We start from the raw sequence: 22,060 nt of genomic DNA on the forward strand, positions 1-22,060 counted from the left end.
TTCCCACTGGGAATGTGATGAAAGAAAATAAATCATTCTCTCTACTATTATTCTGACATTTCACATTCTTAAAATAAAGTGGTGATCCTAACTGACCTAAAACAGAGAATTTTTATGGAATTAAATATCAGGAATTGTGAAACACTGAGTTCAAATGTATTTGGCTAAGGTGTATGTAAACTTCTGAGGTGTATACATACAGTTGAAGTCTGAAGTTTACATACACCTTAGCCAAAGAGATTTAAACTCAGCTTCACAGGACTCGTTTGTGACTGTGTCACTTCCCACATCATCATGATGAAGCAAAATGTGGCAAGTGACATTTTGCATTTTGAAAATCATATCTTGATAACTTGATTGATGACATGCAAAACATTTTGGAATGGTTTCAACAGTGGACTAATATAAAAAAGTAACAAAAATATAGTTTGAGTGGAGTTTTCCTTTAAGCAAGTAGCATGTTGTCCTTTACATGAACTTATCCTATAATCAAATCACAATTGTAGGCCTTAGCTAAGTGGGCTAACACAGTATTGTGACTTGCAGGAGACCTGGATCGAACCCAGTCAGTCACAAGAGCAAGATTAAATAGGAAGTGGAAAGGCTATCCTTAGAAGGGCTATGACGGGGTTATTCAACTATATTCTTATGGGGTCCAATTTGCAATTTGTGACACTCTGCTAACGTGTCATGCGTGGCCTATAATCAGAGGGGAACTCTCTTAGCTTTCAGGAATGGGGTCATAGTAGCTTATAGGCAAAACCGGTTCAAACGCTAGAGCCAAATACATAGGAAGAAACAATTCAACATGCCACATTAGGTTCAGAAACCACTAGAGGCTTCCATTTACCACAGAGAGCGTTTGATTCTGTTCGCTTCTACCTTTCCTGGCTGGCAAAGTACCAGGATGTCATCTCTGGTTTTGAATCTGAATTTAGAGAACTGAATTTGAAAACAAAATCTGAATGCATCTGAGAAGTTGAATATGAAACTTTGATAGACTAGACAATGAATGCAATATCCGCCATATTGAAACTGAATATATAAATATTGAATTTCAATTTTCACTTTAATTGGAATTACATTTTCAAACTGAATGCAATTCAATTCTGTTTCAAATCATGAATACAAGTACAATTTATGAATTCAATTATTCAATTTTTGCATTAGAAAATCCTAAGTCAATCCAAATTCAAAATGGAATTCAAATATAAATTAATGTTGGCACTGAAATCACTCCATATTAGGGCATCTTCCCCACTGTTACTGCTGAGCTAAGTTGGGATCACTGTGTAAGCATTTCATGGCCCAACAACAAAATCCACCCAAATCCAAAGACATAAGTGTCTTATTTGTATAAGCTCACTCAACTAAATTCCAGGTCCTGTTAGTTGCTTTAACATCTGACGGCACTCGCCACAGGTCTTCATCACTTCTAAATTAGGCTGATAGCTGAAATTACTGGCCTCACATCGACAGAAATGTCCATGAAAGGGGGATTGAACTGTACGGGACCAGTGGGACTGTAGAATGTAAAGTTTAACCCTGTGGTTAGTTCCATCATCTAGTGACCGTGGTAGAGCAGCACAGCTGACCGTTGCACAGCAAGGGACCTGGACCCCCCTGAACCCAAGACTTCCTGTTTAATCCCCAGCTGGCCACTAAGAGGCTTATGTGTCACTAGATGCTGTAGCACTACAGTCCTGCTACTCTACGTGCAGCCTGGAGACACAGAACCAAGAGAAACTCATTGGCCAATTACTAAGTACATCAACACAGCATTCTCTAATTTCATACCCATTTACGTTCTCTTCTTCAACTCTTTACTATTTTAAATGTTGACATGTTGGAAATTTCAAAATGGAAAAAAAATAAAAAATAAAAATAAATCACTGCCTATCTGCAAATCCCAGGACAGAGACATGTATACTGTTACTAACTAAACACTTTGTTACAATGTTTGATCATACAGGGTTGTCATGCCTTAGGCTTTGATCCATGCAAATAAGCCTGTACATCACTACGCATTACTTTAGTAAAGGTTTAGGCCAGAAGGTTCTGGTGGAAGATGATGGCATTTCTCCACCAGTAAATTCACACTTTCAGCAGCAACATGTTGAATCTAAAATTATATAGCTAAAACATGGCAGCAGAGTTGGAGGAAATTTGCCTTATGACTGTGATAACAGTGAAGTTCCAACAACAATGCAGAATGCTGTAGCCTAATGCTGAGTTCATAACCAAGTGGGAAGATGGTATTTACCACATATGAATGACTGAGAAAAATTCACTTGAACACCCCTCCAACTAGTAATTTCCCCTGGGAAACTTTATCATCCCTGAGCTCCGACTTCTTTCACACACCGCCCTCTAGCATCACCTACTAAGGAAATTACCTTGATAACAGCATTTTCGGGAAGTTAAATGGAACAAAACATTTATAAAAAGCAATTATGGTTTTTGTACACTATAATTTGTTTACAAACATGATAGCTGTACTTTTTAGTTTATTGTGGACGCAGCTTCTTGGCCATTCGCCAGTCAGTGAGTTCAAAGCACGTGAATGCATCCAACTGGTATTTACGACTTCACAACTAGTAATTACCACCTTCCCACTGGGTTACGAACGCAGCATAATACCCCTTAATTTTTTGACCCCGACATGTGACCTGAAATACTGACCTTATTACTCCAAAGCAGTGAGTGTAGCGCAAGAATTGGGATAGAGGTTAAGGAAAACACAATACATCAGAGCATAATTGGGAGTCCCATAGGGCGGTGCTCAATTGGCCCAGTGTTGTCCGGGTTTGGCCGCGGTAGGCCGTCATTGTAAATAAGAATTGGTTCTTAACTGACTTGCCTAATTAAATAAAAAGGTTTAAAAAAAGAAATGGGGGAGAAAAAAAAGAAAAAAAAAACTGTAAAAAATAATTATATAGCTGTTCATGTTTTAGGGAATTAATTAACTAAATCAATGATCTGGTCAAACCCTGGATAGTCTTATGGGTGGTCATATTACAGACTACTATATGCCTTCATACTTTAAACATTTAGTGAACATGTTGAAGTGAGGCTCAAATTACCAGGACATAAGATCTCTACAAGCAAATGTGAGCGAAAGCAAGAAATTAACTAGTCTAATTTCCGAACTTCCTTAACTACCTCATAAATAGGTTGATTTAATTTGGGTCTTACAGCCATGATGGGAGCTCTGAAAAGATAACGTCTAACAAATGTTGACTTCCTGTTTTGAACCAGGACATCAACAGCCATTGAGCAAAATCTGATAAACATCTGACGGAGAGTCTCGTCTCCTGCAGAGGGCCTTGTCCACAGTCCTGTCTGTACTGCCAGAGAACAACAGGGTTACTACAGCTGATAACCAAGCACTGGGATAGTCCTCCATTGTATACATTCAGTACAGATAGTAACCCTATCCATGTGTGTTGTGGTTTTGTAACTCTGTGGTCTAGGCACATTGTAGCGATGATGTCTGTCTTTCTTCTGGCTTCCAAGCACATGCTCAATGTTTCCCAGTGTCTTTACCTCATGACAGCAGTGATTTCTTGTCGAGTCATTCAGAGGGAGTACAGTGCATCACATTGGGCTCTCGAATGGCGCAGCGGTCTAAGGCATCGCATCTCAGTGTAAGAGGAGTCACTACAGTCCCTGGTTCAAATCCAGGCTGTGTCACATCCAGCCGTGAGAGGGTAGTGCATACGGCCCCGTACATCACTGGGGCCAAGCTTCCTGCCATCCAGGGCCTATATACTAGGTGGTGTCAGAGGAAAGCCCATAAAATTGTCAAGTGACTCCAGTCACCCAAGTGACTGTTCTCTCTGCTAATGCACGGCAAGCGGTACCGGAACACCAAGTCTAGTACCAAAAGGCTCCTTAACACTTTCTACCCCCAAACCATAAGACTGCTGAACAATTAATCAAATGGCCACTGGACATTGACCCCCCTCCATTTGTACACTGCTGCTACTCGCTGTTAATCATCTATGCGGTCACTTCACCCATCGGAATGGCCGATTAATTAGGCCCATTCCATTTTTGGACACCGATTTGGCCGATATTTATTTTTTTATGCCTTTATTTAACTTATTTTCAATTACGGCCTAGGAACGGTGGGTTAACTGCCTTGTTCAGGGGCAGAACTACACCTTTTCACCTTGTCAGCTCGGGGGACCCAATCTTGCAACCTTACAGTTAACTAGTCCAATGCTATAACCATCTGCCTCTCGTTGCACTCCACGAGGAGACTGCATGTTATGCGAATGCAGTAAGCCAAGGTAAGTTGCTAGCTAGCATTACATTTATTTTATAAAAAACAATCAATCATAATCACTAGTTAAATTAGTAATATCATCAACCATGTGTAGTTATCTAGCGTGTCCTGCATTGCATATAATCTGACTGAGCATACAAGCATACAAGTATCTGACTGTGCGGTGGTAGGCAGCAGCAGGCTCGTAAGCATTCATTCAAACAGCACTTTAGTGCATTTTGCCAGCAGCTATTCATTGTGCGTCAAGCATTGCGCTGTTTATGACTTCAAGCCTATCAACTCCCGAGATGAGGCTGGTGTAACTGATGTGAAATGGCTAGGAGTGGTTGTTCCCCTTGCTCTGAATGAGTAACGCTGCTTCGAGGGTGGCTGTTGTCATTGTGTTCCTGGTTCGAGCGAGGAGAGGGACGGAAGTTATACTCTTACACTGGCAATACTAAAGTGCCTATAAAGAACATCCAATAGTCAAAGGTTAATGAAATACAAATGGTATAGAGGGAAATAGTCCTATAATAACTACAACCTAAAATTTCTTACCTGGGAATATTGAAGACTCGTTAAAAGGAACCTCCAGCTTTCATATGTTCTCATGCTCTGAGCAAAGAACTTAAACGTTAGCTTTCTTACATGGCACAATATTGCACTTTTACTTTCTTCTCCAACACTTAGTTTTTGCATTATTTAAACCAAATTTAACATGTTTCATTATTTATTTGAGGCTAAATTGATTTTATTGATGTATTATATTAAGTTAAAATAAGTGTTCATTCAGTATTGTTGTAATTGTTGTCATTATTACAAATAAATACACACACACAAAAAAAAAAACAACGTCCGATTAATCGGTATCGGCTTTTTTGGTCCACCAATAAATCGGTATCGGCGTTGAAAAATCATAATTGGTCGACCTCTAGGCCAAATTACCTGTACCCCTGCAGACTGGCTCGGTACCTCCTGCTATTGTTATTGTGTTACTTTTTAAATTAGTTTATTTAGTAAATGTTTTCTGAACTACACTGCTCAAAAAAATAAAGGGAACACTTAAACAACACAATGTAACTCCAAGTCAATCACACTTCTGTGAAATCAAACTGTCCACTTAGGAAGTAACACTGATTGATAATAAATTTCACATGCTGTTGTGCAATGGAATAGACAACAGGTGGAAATTATAGGCAATTAGCAAGACACCCCCAATAAAGGAGTGGTTCTGCAGGTGGTGACCACAGACCACTTCTCAGTTCCTATGCTTCCTGGCTGATGTTTTGGTCACTTTTGAATGCTGGCGGTGCTTTCACTCTAGTGGTAGCATGAGATGGAGTCTACAACCCACACAAGTGGCTCAGGTAGTGCAGTTCATCCAGGATGGCACATCAATGTGAGCTGTGACAAGAAGGTTTGCTGTGTCTGTCAGCGTAGTGTCCAGAGCATGGAGGTGCTACCAGGAGACAGGCCATTACATCCGGAGATGTGGAGGAGGCCGTAGGAGGGCAACAACCCAGCAGCAGGACCGCTACCTCCGCCTTTGTGCAAGGAGGAGCACTGCCAGAGCCCTGCAAAATGACCTCCAGCAGGCCACAAATGTGCATGTGTCTGCTCAAACGGTCAGAAACAGACTCCATGAGGGTGGTATGAGGGCCCGACATCCACAGGTGGGGGTTGTGCTTACAGCCCAACACCGTGCAGGGCATTTGGCATTTGCCAGAGAACACCAAGATTGGCAAATTCGCCACTGGCGCCCTGTGCTCTTCACAGATGAAAGCAGGTTCACACTGAGCACATGTGACAGACGTGACAGAGTCTGGAGACGCCGTGGAGAACGTTCTGCTGCCTGCAACATCCTCCAGCATGACCGGTTTGGCGGTGGCTCAGTCATGGTGTGGGGTGGCATTTCTTTGGGGGGCCGCACAGCCCTCCATGTGCTCGCCAGAGGTAGCCTAACTGCCATTAGGTACCGAGATGAGATCCTCAGACCCCTTGTGAGACTATATGCTGGTGCGGTTGGCCCTGGGTTCCTCCTAATGCAAGACAATGCTAGACCTCATGTGGCTGGAGTGTGTCAGCAGTTCCTGCAAGAGGAAGGCATTGATGCTATGGACTGGCCCGCCCGTTCCCCAGACCTGAATCCAATTGAGCACATCTGGGACATAATGTCTCGCTCCATCCACCAACGCCACGTTGCACCACAGACTGTCCAGGAGTTGGCGGATGCTTTAGTCCAGGTCTGGGAGGAGATCCCTCAGGAGACCATCCACCACCTCATCAGGAGCATGCCCCGGCATTATAGGGAGGTCATACAGGCACGTGGAGGCCACACATACTACTGAGCCTCATTTTGACTTGTTTTAAGGACATTACATCAAAGTTGGATCAGCCTGTAGTGTGGTTTTCCACTTTAATTTTGAGTGTGACTCCAAATCAAGACCTCCATGGGTTGATAAATTTGATTTCCATTGATAATTTTTGTATGATTTTGTTGTCAGCACATTCAACTATGTAAAGAAAAAAGTATTTAATAAGAATATTTCATTCTTTCAGATCTAGGATGTGTTATTTTAGTGTTCCCTTTATTTTTTTGAGCAGTGTATATTTCTTGAACTGAATTGTTGGTTAAGGGCTTGTAAGTAAACATTTCATGGTAAAGTCTACACTTGTATTCAGCGCATGTGACGAATACAGTTTGATTTGATTGTGAGTCCCATAGGGCTGCGCACAATTGCGCCCAGCGTCGTCTGGGTTTGGCTGGGGCAGGCAGTCATTGTAAATAATAGTTTGTTCTTAACTGACTTGCCTAGTTAAATAAAAGGTTAAATAAAAAATAAAAAGAATAAACAAAACATGAGGTTGTGTCAGTGTGAGCCCACCCACGCACAAGATTTTGAACAAGAGTCACAAGCCTTAGATCTAAACAACACTCAAGTGCAGTTCACAGGACCTGTAAAGGACAGCGACCTTGCAGACCACCAAAACAGGTTTCACTACAAATGGTGAACTTATTGCGGTGAAACTGTTTGTATTTTTACATATGAATTTTCAGTTAGGTCTTCCTCCCTGGAAAAAAAAAAAAATCACTTGAGCCATGTCATAAGCAAGTTATACATCAAGTAGTTTTGCCCAGAAGTGCGACAGACCATTATCAACCTAATTGCTATGAGAGAGGAAGAGAGAGGAAGAAACAGAAAAGAAACAGAAAAGGTACAAAAAGCCCTCAGGAAGAAACACACGCCATTTGCAATGGATCACTGACACAAGGTTCACAATATTTCAACAGGATCACAAGACACTGTTGTCCCTGTGGTGGAAACACAGCAGAGAAACATTACGGCAGCAAGTGGGCATTTCATTCAGTGAGGCGCTGCCTGCCTTACAATTTCAGAGTCAGACACAAGGATGACTTTACGAACATCTCTCTCCATTCAACAGCCAGGCCATTCGCTGCACAGAGACTAAACTGATTACACAACCGTGCCTGCTGCGACACAGAGAACCTGCCAAAACATGCAGGCAGGTTTCTGTTTTGCCCTAACAGCCCAGTCAAAGCCAAGAGCATCCACACAGGTACAGGGAAGACAGAGGGAGTCCGTTAGAGGAATAGAGGGAAAGGGAAATTGGATACGTAGTCAGATACACAACTGAATGCATTCAACAGAATTGTGTTTTAGGCATTTAACCCAACCCCTCTGAATCAGAAATAGGTAAAGAGAGAGTGACAAAAAAGGAGGTGGTAACAACAGGCATGTCTGTGATTGGCAAAGACTGCATTGCCAGAGGTACATGTGACCGGAAGGTTGCAAGTTCAAACCCCCGAGCTGACAAGGTACAAATCTGTCGTTCTGCCCCTGAACAGGCAGTTAACCCACTGTTCCTAGGCCATCATTGAAAATAAGAATTTGTTCTTAACTGACTTGCCTGGTTAAATAAAGGTAAAATAAATAAAAATGTGTGGGTAACATTTCATCTTTGGGAATCTCTGGCATGTCCTTTTCATTTTTGAATTCTAAACCCTCTATATTTGATTATACCTGAAACCCCAAATGTGCTTATCACTAACACATAGGCATCAAAGAACATAGTTAACTAGGTCCAGACAGCTGCAAGTGTACTGAGTTTATAAGCTTACCTTGTTCTGTTGTACTTGTTTTTGCATTAGCATTTTTACAGGAACACGTGTAGCCTTTATATGGGCAGCAAAACCATGGGTGTACAAAGCATTTCATGCATCTGTCAGTATGTATGTATGTATGTATGTATGTATGTATGTATGTATGTATGTATGTATGTATATATTATTTTCCTTTGATATTTTGCTTGTGGTTTATGCCTGCATAATAGCTATGCCCGATCAGAGAGTGAGTCAACAACTCAGTACTGCTGCTCTATAATAGCATGTCGTAACCACACAGTAATTAAAAACACTGGAGAAAGACGCTGCGGAAATAGCGACTGCTGAATCACACACAAATCACTACACACCTCATGATACTCATCAACGAGATACCTTGTGGTTAAGCCATATTACGTAGCCTGTCATTGGCCCTCAATATGATCATGCAGTCATTATCAGCGACCCCACGGTGCGTGCTTAAAGGAGCTGTGATTCTGAGTCAGTTCCAACTACTCAAAATAACTCATTTACTGTGTTTTACTTCCTAAATGGACTCGGTATACAGAACTTCACTGAAATCATAATTCATTCTGGATCCATTCATTTTTTGTGGTCCCAAATATCTTAAGAGCTCAACGTTTACCTGAAAAATAAAATGGAAACGTTTTGCATTTCTACCACTTGCGTCCAGCTGAATCGCATCATATGTGCAGTGTGTTGTTTCAGATATTGCTCTAATAGACACGGATTAAAAATATGAACGCAACATGTAAAGTGTTGGTCCCATGTGTCATGAGCTGAAATAAAAGATCCCAGAAATTCTCCATACGCACAAAAAGCTTACTTCTCAAATTGAGGAGAAATTTGTTTACATCCCTGTGGGTGAGCATTTCTCCTTTGCCAAGATAATCCAGGTGTGGCATATCAAGAAGCTGATTAAACAGCACAATCATTACACAGGTGCTCCTTGTGCTAGGGAAAATAAAAAGCCACTAAAATGTGCAAGTTTGTCACACAACACAATGCCACAGATGTCTCAAGTTGTGGGAGCGTGCAATTGGCATGCTGACTGCAAGAATGCCCACCAGAGCTGTTGCCAGAAAATGTAATGTTCAGCACTCTACCACAAGCCACCTCCCAACATCATTTTAGAGAATTTGGCAGCACGTCCAACCCAGCCTCACAACTGCAGACCATGTGTATGGCTTTGTGTGGGTGAGTGGTTTGCTGATATCAACGTTGTGAACAGAGTGCCCCATGGTGGTGGTGGGGTTATGGTATGTGCAGGCATAAGCTACAGACAACGAACACAATTGCATTTTATCGATCTCGTGACGAGATCCTGAGGCCCTTTACTTTTAAAAGGTACAGTGGGGCAAAAAAGTATTTAGTCAGCCACCAATTGTGCAAGTTCTCCCACTTAAAAAGATGAGGCCTGTAATTTTCATCATAGGTACACTTCAACTATGACAGACAAAATGAGAAGAAAAAAAATCCAGAAAATCACATTGTAGGATTTTTTATGAATTTATTAGCAAATTCTTGACCAATAAAATGCAAATTAATTACTTAAAAATCATACAAAGTGATTTTCTGGATTTTTAGATTCCATCTCTCACAGTTGAAGTGTACCTGTGATACAAATTACAGACCTCTACATGCTTTGTAAGTAGGAAAACCTGCAAAATCGGCAGTGTATCAAATACTGGTTCTCCCCACTGTATATGGTGATTGGCATCTAAACTTTCAGTATTACCACGACGACCAAAAGTTCACCACGACGACCACAGTTCATCTTTCAATCACCCACGTGGGTATAACCAATGAGGAGATGGCATGTGGGTATCTGCTGAGGAGATGGGAGAGGCAGGACTTGCAGTGCAATCTGCGTCACAAATAGAAATTACTTCTATTTTAGCCCTTGGCAACGTTGACGCGCACGAGCAGTGTGGGTACAATAATTGAATAATATAGATTTCTAAATTTACTTTGCAACACTCACGCACACAACGCGAGCAGTGTAGTGAGGGTGTTAGGTAAAGCTGTACAGTGCAATATGAATTTCAATACACACAATAGGCTAACTGGGGATGTTATTTTCCATACAACACTATTTCCATGGCCTCCAACTGCTCTTAAATGCTAGTAAAACTAAATGCATGCTCTTCAACCGATCGATGCCCGCACCCGCCCGCCTGACTAGCATCCACTACTCTGGACGGTTCTGACTTAGGTATTTATAGTTGTCCACTCTAGGTGTCTGGCCAGACTGTAAACTCTCCTTCCAGACTCATTAAGCATCTCCGATCCAAAATTAAATATTTCGCAACAAAGCCTCCTTCACTCATGCTGCCAAAACATACCCTCGTAAAACTGACTATCCTACCGATCAATGACTTCGGCGAGCTCATTTACAAAATAGCCTCCAACACTCTGAGCAAATTGGATGCAGTCTATCACAGTGCCATCCGTTTTGTCACCAAAGCCCCATATACTACCCACCACTGCAACCTGTATGCTCTCGTTGGCTGGTCCTCGCTTCATATTTATCCCCAAACCCACTGGCTCCAGGTCATCTAAGTCTCTGCCAGGTAAAGCTCCGCCTTATCTCAGCTCACTGGTCACCATAGAAACACCCACCTGTAGCACGCACTCCAGCAGGTATATTTCACTGGTCATCCCCAAAACCAACACCTACTTTGGCCGCCTGTCCTTCCAGTTCTCTGCTGCCAATGACTGGAACGAACTACAAAAATCACTGACGTTGGAGACTTATATCTCACTAACTTTAAGCATCAGCTATCAGAGCTGCTTACTGATCACTGCAACTGTACAGTACACAGCCCATCCAACCAACTACCTCATCCCCATATTTGTTTTTCTGCTCGTTTGCACACCAGTATTTCTACTTGCACATCATCATCTGCACATCTATCACTCCAGTGTTAATTGCTAAACTGTAATTACTTCGCCACTATGGACTATTTAATGCTTTACCTCCTTACTTCATTTGCACACACTGTAAACAGATTTTTCTATTGTGTTATTGACAGTACGTTTGTTTATCCTATGTGTAACTGATGTTTTTGTCGCACTGATTTGCTTCATCTTGGCCAGGTTGCAGTTGTAAATTATAACTTTTTCTCAACTGGCCTACCTGGTTAAATAAAGGTGAAATAAAAAATAAATACGAATTCACACAGTCACAGTCCCACAATAAGAGCTACAACGCTAATATTTGCCTAAACACTTCACATTTGTGTTCTGTGGGTGTCACAGAGTAGACTGATGCCCCATTTCATTGCTTCACATTCCAACCTTTACGAACACTATCTAGTCTAAATATGGCATGATTCCACCAATTGTAACCTTCTGCATCACTTTCAAAGAGGTACTTTTATTTTGAAGGCAAACCGCAAATTCCACTATTGTGCCTAATCCTTATTGTGGCTAGCTTCACAACACATAACCCGGTCTGGTCAAGCCTCACTAGCCAGATGACACTAGCTGGCTGCTTATAAGGTTAGCTTTGGGCAACAGGGTTAAGTAGCTGGCTAGCTATTTATTTTCATGAACTTAAGTTCAATTTCAATAGGTCGAACAAGTGGCTACTTTGCTAACACTTACAAGGATTCCTAAATCAATGCTAAGAATAGTGAAAATGACTGCAGATTCTACTGGTCATTGTTTTCAGGAAGGTTGTATTGGTGCCGTCTAGGTACCATGCTAAAACTAGCTAGCTACCCCAGAAGTTGCGGTCAAACAAATAATGCTTTATTACCAACGGGGTATAGTAAACACATCGTTTGTGGCCGGTGTTTGCAGACTTTTGTAGAGCTTTGACAGTGCTACTGATAGTAGTGGCGCTTGGCTTGCAAGTGCAAATTCAGAACCCACAACATTCTGTAATAGAACGGTGTTATTTGACGTGTCAAATTAAAAGCTTATTTAATGCGTCAGTGTTATTTGACGTTCTTTTTTGACACGCAAAGAGCCAAACGGCGTTCCATAGTATATGTCGTGAAGCTAATAGCAGTGATGCTATTACTGTAACTCCGGTAGGGCAACATCTGAACAATAGCACACTTGGTAACATTAGTGTATACCGGTGCTAGACCAGTCACAAAAGCCAACATCACCCACAACAGAGATCGGTTGATTGTCAAGGGCAATGAATTCCATTATCTTGGTGTTATTTTTGTACTCTTTCAAATGGCAGTGTTGCACATGTAGCATAACATTTAACGTGGCGTCATTATGTCCTGTACCTACGTTATATAGGTATGAACGTCAGCTTTGACATTAGTTTTTCACGTTGGCGTTAAACTTAACATTGGACCGATACCGATGTTGGTATTTTTAGCTAATATCGGCTGATTCCGATATGTTCACTGATATATCGTGCTTCCCTAGCTGTAACGTAACAAAATGTGGAAAAGGGGTCTGAATACTTTCCGAAGGCACTTCATAACATCACCACTAGAGGTCGACCGATTAATCGGAATGGCCGATTAATTAGGGCCGATTATAGTTTTTTAAAAGTTTTTTTAACACACCGTTATTTAACTAGGCAAGTCAGTCAAGAATACATTCTTATTTTAAATGACGGCCTAGGTACAGTGGATTAACTGCCTTGTTCAGGGGCAGAACGACAGATTTTTACCTTGTCAGCTCGGGGATTCAATCTTGCAACCTTACAGTTAACTAGTCTAACGCTCTACCACCTGCCTCACGAGGAGCCAGCCTGTTACGCGAATGCAGTAAGAAGCCAAGGTAAGTTGCTAGCTAGCATTAAATTTATCTTATAAAAAAAACAAATCACTAGTTAACTACACATGGTTGATGATATTACTAGTTTATCTAGCGTGTCCTGCGTTGCATATAGTCGATGCGGTGCGCATTTGCGAAAACGGACTGTCGTTGTTCCAACGTGTACCTAACCATAAACATCAATGCCTTTCTTAAAATCAATACACATTTTTTTAAACCTGCATATTTAGCTAAAAGAAATCCGGGTTAGCCGGCAATATTAACCAGGTGAAATTGTGTCACTTCTCTCGCGTTCATTGCACGCAGAGTCAGGGTATATGCAACAGTTTGAGCAGCCTGGCTCATTGCGAACTAATTTGCCAGAATTTTACATAATTATGACATAACATTGAAGGTTGTGCAATGTAACAGGACTATTTAGACTTAGGGATGCCACCCGTTAGATAAAATACGGAACGGTTCCGTATTTCACTGAAAGAAAAAACGTTTTGTTTTCGAAATGATAGTTTCTGGATTCGACCATATTAATGACCTAAGGCTCGTATTTCTGTGTGTTATTATGTTATAATTAAGTCTAAGATTTGATAGAGCAGTCTGACTGAGCGATGGTAGGCAGCAGCAGGCTCGTAAGCATTCATTCAAACAGCACTTTCATGTGTTTTGCCAGCAGCTCTTCGCTGTGCATGACTTCAAGCCTATCAACTCCCGAGATTAGGCTGGGGTAACCAATGTGAAATGGCTAGCTGGTTAGCGGGGTGCGCGCTAATAGCGTTTCAAACATCACTCGCTCTGAGACTTGGAGTAGTTGTTCCCCTTGCTCTGCATGGGTAACACTGATTCGAGGGTGGCTGTTGTGGGTGTTCCTGGTTGTAGCCCAGGAGAGGGACGGAAGCTATACTGTTACATTAGCAATACTAAAGTGCCTATAAGAACATCCAATAGTCAAAAGTATATGAAATACAAATCGTATAGAGAGAAATAGTCCTATAATTCCTATAATAACTACAACTTCTTACCTGGGAATATTGAAGACTCGTTAAAAGGAACCTCCAGCTTCCATATGTTCTCATGTTCTGAGCAAAGAACTTAAACGTTAGCTTTCTTACATGGCACATATTGCACTTTTACTTTCTTCTCCAACACTTAGTTTTTGCATTATTTAAACCAAATTTAACATGTTTCATTATTTATTTGAGGCTAAATTGATTTTATTGATGTATTATATTAAGTTAAAATAAGTGTTCATTCAGTATTGTTGTAATTGTCATTATTACAAATAAATACAAATAAAAAATAATTCAAAAATAATCAAATACATTTTAAAAATTAAAATAAATAAATAGGCCGATTAAATCGGTATCGGATTTTTTTTGGTCCTCCAATAATCGGTATCGGCGTTGAAAAATCAGAATCGGTCAACCTCTACTCACCACCACATAACTGTAAATCCTGCAGCTTCCCGTTTGAAAAAGCTCAGGGAGCTTGACAACTACACTGTGGTCTCTTCTTTTCTCTGCGAGTTCGGCTGCCTCGTAGCACAGTGTTCTGAAATAGACTGGGCTGGTCTACCCTGCACTCTGTGGCTTCTAAGTTGTTCTGATTAGAGCATTCATTGTTCTCCCAATGTAGCAGTCTCTTGAGGGTTTGTGCCAATGAAATGATAGAGATTAGTATTGTCAAGTAATGATTGACAGTGAACCAACAACACTCAACAAGAGCCAAACTCAACTACAAACACTAATTGCATCCATCATTTTTTTTTTTGAGTGGTAGATATGACTGTGTACACAAGCAATCACCCCACGGGTGAGTTTGGGTGCATTTGTGTGTGTGATGTGCATGTGAGAGAGAGAGGGGACATTTAATTGGCATTCCAACTTCCAAACACAGCCAGCCAGAGGAAGTCATCAACTGCCGAGGGCCCTGGTGTTGAGGAGCAGAGGGCATGCTGGGAGAGGCCAATTGCACCCTACTTAAGGTTGACAGTCAGGCAGTGTATTTTATGTACGCGGATGGTCATTCAAGAACCCTAAAAAGTGCTCTGGCCTGAAACCAGGTGCATAAAACTGAATCATAAAATCAAAGACTCATCTCAGTTCTGTTTCTCCTTGACCCTAGTATCAAAAGAAATGTGTACCCAGAGTATAGAAAACATGATGAACATGAACACCTGACCAGGTGAATCCAGGTGAAAGCTATGATCCTTATTGATGTCCCTTGTTAAATCCACTTCAAATCAGTGTAGATTAAGGGGAGGAGACAGGTTAAAGAAGAATGTTTAATCCCGAGACAGTTGAGACATGGATTGTGTATGCGTGCCATTCAGAGGGTGAATGGGCATGACAACATTTAAGTGCCTTTGAACAGGGTTTGGTAGTAGGTGCCAGGCACACTGGTTTGTGTAAAGAATTGCAACACTGCTGTTTTTTTACACTCAACAGTTCCCTGTGTATATCAAGAATGTTCCACCACCAAAAGCACATCCAGCCAACTTAAAACAACTGTGGGAAGCACTGGAGTCCACAAGGGCAAGTATCCCTGTGGAACACCTTCTACAACTTGTAGAGTAAATGCCCAGACAAATTGAGTCCATTCTGAGGGCAATAGGAAGCGGGGTGTGGAATATGTTCCTAATGTTTGGGTATAACCAGTGTATACAACAGTATTGCTGAAGACAGTTTGATTTATTCACAATACATCTCAAACTCCAAACAAAACACATGGTCTAGAGTGCATACACTGAACAAAAAAATATAAAAACACAACATGTAGTGTGGTCTCATGTTTTAGGAGCTGAAATAAAATAAAAATCTCAGAAATGTTACATGTGCACAAAAAGCTTATTTCTCTCAAATTTTTGCACACATTTGTATACATTCCTGTTAGTGAGCATTTCTCCTTTGCCAAGATGATCCAGCCAACTGACAGATGTGGCATATCAAGAAACTGATTTCTTATAAGCTTCCGGGTTAGAGTCCCGCTTTTGAAAGCGGCAGCTCAAGCCTTTAGCTCAGTGCGGATGTTGCCTGTAATCCATGGCTTCTGGTATGTATGTACGGTCACTGTGGGGACGACGTCATTGATGCACTTATTGATGAAGCCAATGACTGATGTGGTGTATTCCTCAATGCCATCTGAGGAATCCCGGAACACATGAGAGCACCAGCTGTTCCGGAAAACTGTGTGATCATACTCTCCACAGCCGATGTGAGTAAGACCTTTAAACAGGTCAACATTCACAAGGCCGCAGGGCCAGACGGATTACAAGGACGTGTACTGTGAGGATGCGCTGACCAACTGGCAAGTCTTCACTGACATTTTCAACTTCTCCCTGTCCGAGTCTGTAATACCAACATGTTTTAAGCAGACCACCATTATCCCTGTGCCCAAGAACACTAAGGTAACCTGCCTAAATGACTACCGACCCGTAGCACTCACGTCTGTAGCCATGAAGTGCTTTGAAAAGGATGGTCATGGCTCACATCAACACCATTATCCCAGAAACCCTAGACCTGCTCCAGTTTGGATACCGCCCCAACAGATCCACAGATCTACTCCACACTGCCCTTTCACACCTGGACAAAAGGAACACCTATGTGAGAATGCTATTAATTGACTACAGCTCAGCGTTCAACACCATAGTATCCTCAAAGCTCATCAATAAGTTAAGGACCCTGGGACTAAACACCTCTCTCTGCAAGTGGATCCTTGACTTCCTGACAGGCCCCCCCCAGGTGGTAAGGGTAGGTAAAAACATATCCGCCATGCTGATCCTCAACCCAAGGGGCCCCTCAGGGGTGTGTGCTCAGTCCCCTCTTGTACTCCCTGTTCACTCATGACTGCGCGGCCAAGCACGACACCAACGCCATCTTTAAGTTTGCCGATGACACAACAGCGTTAGGCCTGATCACCGACAAGACAGCCTATAGGGAGGTCAGAGACCTGGCCGTGTGGTGCCAGGACAACAACCTCAACGTGATGAAGACAAAAGGAGATGATTGTGGACTACAGGAAAAAGAGGACTGAGCACGCGCCCATTCTCATCAATGGGGCAGTAAAGGAGCAGGTTGAGAGCTTCAAGTTCCTTAGTGTCCAACAAACTAACATGTTCCAAGCACACCAAGACAGTCGTGAAGAGGGCACGACAAAACCTATTCCCCGTCAAGAGACTGAAAAGATTTGGCATGTGTCCTCAGATCCGCAAAAAGGTTATACAGCTGCACCATCGAGAGAATCCTGACTGGTTACATCACTGCCTGGTATGGCAACAGCTCGGCCTCTGACCGCAAGGCACTACAGAGGGTAGTGCAAACAGCCCAGTACATCACTGGGGCCAAGCTTCCTGCCATCCAGGACCTCTATACCAGGCGGTGTCAGAGGAAGGCCTTAAAAATTGTCAGACTCCAGCCACCCTAGTCATAGACTGTTCTCTCTGCTACCACACGGCAAGCGGTGCCGGAGCACCAATTCTAGGTCAAAGAAGTTTCTAAACAGCTTCTACCCCTCAACCATAAGACTCCTGAACATCTAATCAAATGGCTACCCAGACTATTTGCATTGCACCCCCCACACCACTACTACTCTCAGTTGATATCATTTATTAAAGTGACTATGCATAGCTCTACCTACATGTACATACTACCTCAACTAACCGGTGCCCCCGCACACTCTGTACTGGAGATTAACACGTCCATCTATGCCGTTTCATTTGAACCAAGACTACAGCAGCCAATCAGAGCCGTGTTCTATCCCATGCTTCCCACACCTGTTGTTGGCAATTCTCCCAAGTGATGTTGCGAGTAGCCTCGTTCGTTAGGGGGAGGTATGAACAGAGACGAAGGAAATGCAGTCCCAGAAATAATTACCGCAAAAGGATCAGTTGTTTGGGCTTATTGAAATGACACAAAATACTATAGCAACAACACGGGTCACAAGCAACTTATTCCACCATTTGAAACACAGCCATGTTAATACAGCATGAAAACAAAACAAATTGGACAGAGGCTAACAAGCATCATAACAAGAGCAAAGCCCAGGCAACAACCCATTATGGAATATTTTGCAAACACAACTCCCTATGCAAAACACATACTGAGGGAATGAAATAAGATGCCATAATGTACCACATCCCAAAAGACATGGCCCCAAATTCAACAAAGTAGGTTCAAGTAGATGGTTTACACTCTGGACAAGAATTACAAAATGCCATGTACAGGAAATGTCATGCCAAAACAGGTGCACCATTTGACGAGAACAAGTGGAGCCCTATATGTCATTGACACTGTACTACATCGATGCCGACTGGAAGCTGCGCAGCAGGTGCTTGCAGACTGCCCACTTTCCAGAGGACCACACTGCAGAGATAATATCCCAGGGGCTGTGGGACTCGTTAGCAGCCTGGGATCCGCCTCAGGAGAAGCAGGTGTGCATCACAATGGACAGTGGGGCAAACATCTTTAATGCCACCAACCTAAACAGGTGGATGAGGTTGCAGTGGCTTGGACATCTACTTCACCTCGCCATTGGTATGTATTGTAATAAAGTTAAATATAAATTTAGCAAAACGTTATGCCTACATTTTGATTGCATTTGGAGCAAATAATATGCTGCAATTACCAAACACCAATATACTTGAACTTGGATGAAATACTATTGCATTTAAATCTGAAGAAATAAATGCATGTTTAAAATACAGGTCTCTTTCTGTAGAAGTGTTTCATCATCTTATTAATCATATGCTGGATCACCTGGTAGCCAAATAACTTAGGCTTATATATTCGGGCAATTCCTGTACATGGTGTAAAAAGGGCGCTAAGGGAAAGTAAATGAACACCTCCCCAAAAAATAAATGTATATTTATTGCAACAAAAGAAAACACAAAAAAAGGGTAAATTTATCATGCTATGGATTTTTGACCATATCATCTAGCTCTACTGTGGGCACAGGGGGACGTGTGTAGGTCAGTGTTGGTCTTACACATGGGCTACACAGCCATCCTCATATCCCAAACATAACACCACTCATTCCTCCCACGACCAGTCTCTCTACAAAACCACTTCACGCTATCACGTTAACAACAAACCTATTTCTGAAGGCAGAGGGATTTCTCACTGCCATGACAGCCTCTTGTGTGTGTACAGCCCACTGAGAGAAAAACACTCCTATCCTACTTCCCTGTCTATATCCCCTTTATCATAATTGTTTTTGTTGATCGAATCATAGGCTAAATTAAGCCCCCTGACGGCGGTCAAGCCATTGCACAAAGGTCAGATTGTGTGGCCCTGGCTTGGTACTACCCAGAAGGCAGAGTTTCCCACACTCTGTTCAGACTGGGGCTACTACTTCCAGAAGAGGCGCGGGGCTGAGCTGGCCATTGGATAAAACATAGCCAACAAGATCATATCGAGAGAGGAGGACATTTTGTTCATAGGCCATAACTGTAACAATAGGAATTATAACCCTCTCAAATCTATTACCATACAGGTAACTGCCAAAATATATTAAATGAGGGACAAAGTATATTGAAAGCAGGTGCGATTCCTGAGATAATTAAGCAATTAACATCCTCATAGTTAGGGTCATGTATAAAAATGCCCAGTTGCCCAATATTGTGGCTATCATGGCTAGAAGAGAACTCAGTGACTTTGAAAGAGGGGTCTCAAAGGAGCATAGGGTGTGTGTCTCAGTCACCAGATCTCAACCCAATTTAACACATCCGGGATATTCTGGAGTGACGCCTGAGACTGCGTTTTCGATCACCAACAAAACACCAAATGATGGAATTTCTCGTGGAAGAATGTAGAATCTATGCCAACGTGCATTTCCCTTTTAAGACGCTTTATGTTGGGGTTTCCTTTATTTTGGCAGTTACATGTAGTTAGTCAGCAGCATCAATGACATCATGATTATTCGTGTTAGGCTTCTATTACACGGAATTTAAGACGGTTTCTGGAAAGTTGTAACTGTTTCGGCTTACATGCAGGACATTATCTAGCAATGGCTTCACTCCAAACATGGGGTGTGCTTGTCCATTTTATCCAGATGCTTATTCTGGCTATTAAAATTTAAAATCTGCGGCCAATGTAAACAAGGTTTCATCATTTGCAGATGGAGACATTCCCTTGCATCGACATAGAAAAAAAAAAGTCAACAGATGGATTAGATTGTAGGAGATTAGCTAAGGGAAATCGGCAAGCAACAGCAATGGAGATAAGGACATGATTCGCGAAACAAAATGTTAGTGTAGCGTCAAGTGATTCTGACAGACAGCTGATACACTAACACTTACAATATATTGGATTCTATAAACAGATTATCATATGGTGCACTGACAGGCTATATAGTGTGTCGCCCTCTGTTTCATAAAAAGCCAAGGATTCTTTCCCGCGGCTTGTGTTACTAAATACCCGTGGCTACCAAGCATCTCTATCGCATTCATTTCAAATATCAAACAAATCCCAGTTTACAGACAATACTCTCTTTGTCATCATAACGCTGAGCAACAATGAGCCCTCTCCGTCTACCCTGCACTCATCATGGGTCACTGCCTCGTCACCCATGACAATCTGCTGGAGGATTCCACCAACACAAAGTAGACCACAATTTATTTTAAAAGGAAACATCTGACTAAATAGCCAGGCCTATCTATAGTCTCTAGTCTACATGCAGTCCGTTGTGTGATTGAATGGTATCAAAATTGTGCTTCACGTGACTTACTGTATTGCAGTAGCCGGGCTATGCAGAAGACTATATCAAATATCGTGAAAATAAATATACACACACTTCTTAAATTCACACCTAAATGCCATATGCTACTTAGGACAAACCACAAGGTAAACACAAAATCAACATACATGTCTGCCGCCAGGGTAGGTAGTCAGTCTATCAGCCGAAGTCGCTCCAAATCTTTGAATCCGAATTTCAAATGCAAATGTCAATTCAATAAAAAAGGAAATTTAGTTCAGCGAATTACTTCATCAGAAATAGGCAAATGACACAATGAATATCTAAGAGACTTGTTCACGCAATGCAGCTCCTTTGTCATTTGCCCTCCAGTTTCACGAGTGTCACTTTCTCCCTCTGCTGCGAGAGAAGCGGAAGGCTTGCTTCCTTATCTCTGGAGGGGTGTGGACAAACCAATGAGGATGAAGAAGACTTCCACCCGACCCGGGGCCGTGACTTCTTAAGGACTTTTTGGAGAAGTGGCGAAAACAGGCAACGATACCATGCGCCACAGCTTTGTAGCCTACTAACTCCTGTTGAGCACTCTTCGAGAGTTTATCCGCGGGTGCAAACACACAGACCGACACACACTCAACTAGGAGCTGCTATGGCAGCAGGGAGCAATGTGCTGTTTGGGCTTCAAAGAGCAACGGGGGAAGGGTGGGTGGAGGGAGAAGGGGGATTTTCAGCTGTGTGCGCCTCTCACGTCTGAGAGTTGGAATATAAATGTCTCCCATTCACCCCCTCCTCAATACCCAAATGGGCTTTGGCATGCAAACTGTACTTGGAAGTACAAACAGTTATTGTAAAGTTATTGACATGGAATGTGTAGTCCTATGCTCAAACTAACGTTGCAGAAACAGATGCCACAGGAGGCATGATGTAAGGTGGGTAGATGTATTGCCCACATTTTCTTGTTAGTTTATTTCTCACAATTATTGTCACAAAAACAGGTTTAATTATAGTGATGACGCTGCACAGTTCTCTGAGTTGAAGTTAGCAGGGAGAGAGAGTAGGCCTATGTGACATCCACAGGATTACTTCACTAGGGTGATCCTTCCTATGGACTGGGGCATATGATACACTATATAAACAATTAGTGGATTCGGCTATTTCAGCAACACCCGTTGCTGACAGGTGCATAAAATCGAGCACACAGCCATGTAATTTCC

At 42.1% G+C, this 22,060-nt stretch overlaps 1 protein-coding gene across 1 annotated transcript in view; it reads right to left on the minus strand.

Moving 5' to 3' along the window:
* The window catches only part of LOC112218538 (rho family-interacting cell polarization regulator 1), a 74,432-nt gene extending 52,973 nt beyond the window's left edge, over positions 1–21,459 (minus strand). The window contains exon 1 of the mRNA XM_042301513.1: positions 21,020–21,459. The gene's annotated coding sequence lies outside the window, so the exon portion shown is untranslated. The remainder of the gene's footprint in view (positions 1–21,019) is intronic.
* Between the last annotated feature and the right edge of the window lie 601 nt (positions 21,460–22,060).

This window comes from Oncorhynchus tshawytscha, linkage group LG19, assembly GCF_018296145.1.
Source record: "Oncorhynchus tshawytscha isolate Ot180627B linkage group LG19, Otsh_v2.0, whole genome shotgun sequence".
In the NCBI taxonomy this organism is placed as follows: domain Eukaryota; kingdom Metazoa; phylum Chordata; class Actinopteri; order Salmoniformes; family Salmonidae; genus Oncorhynchus; species Oncorhynchus tshawytscha.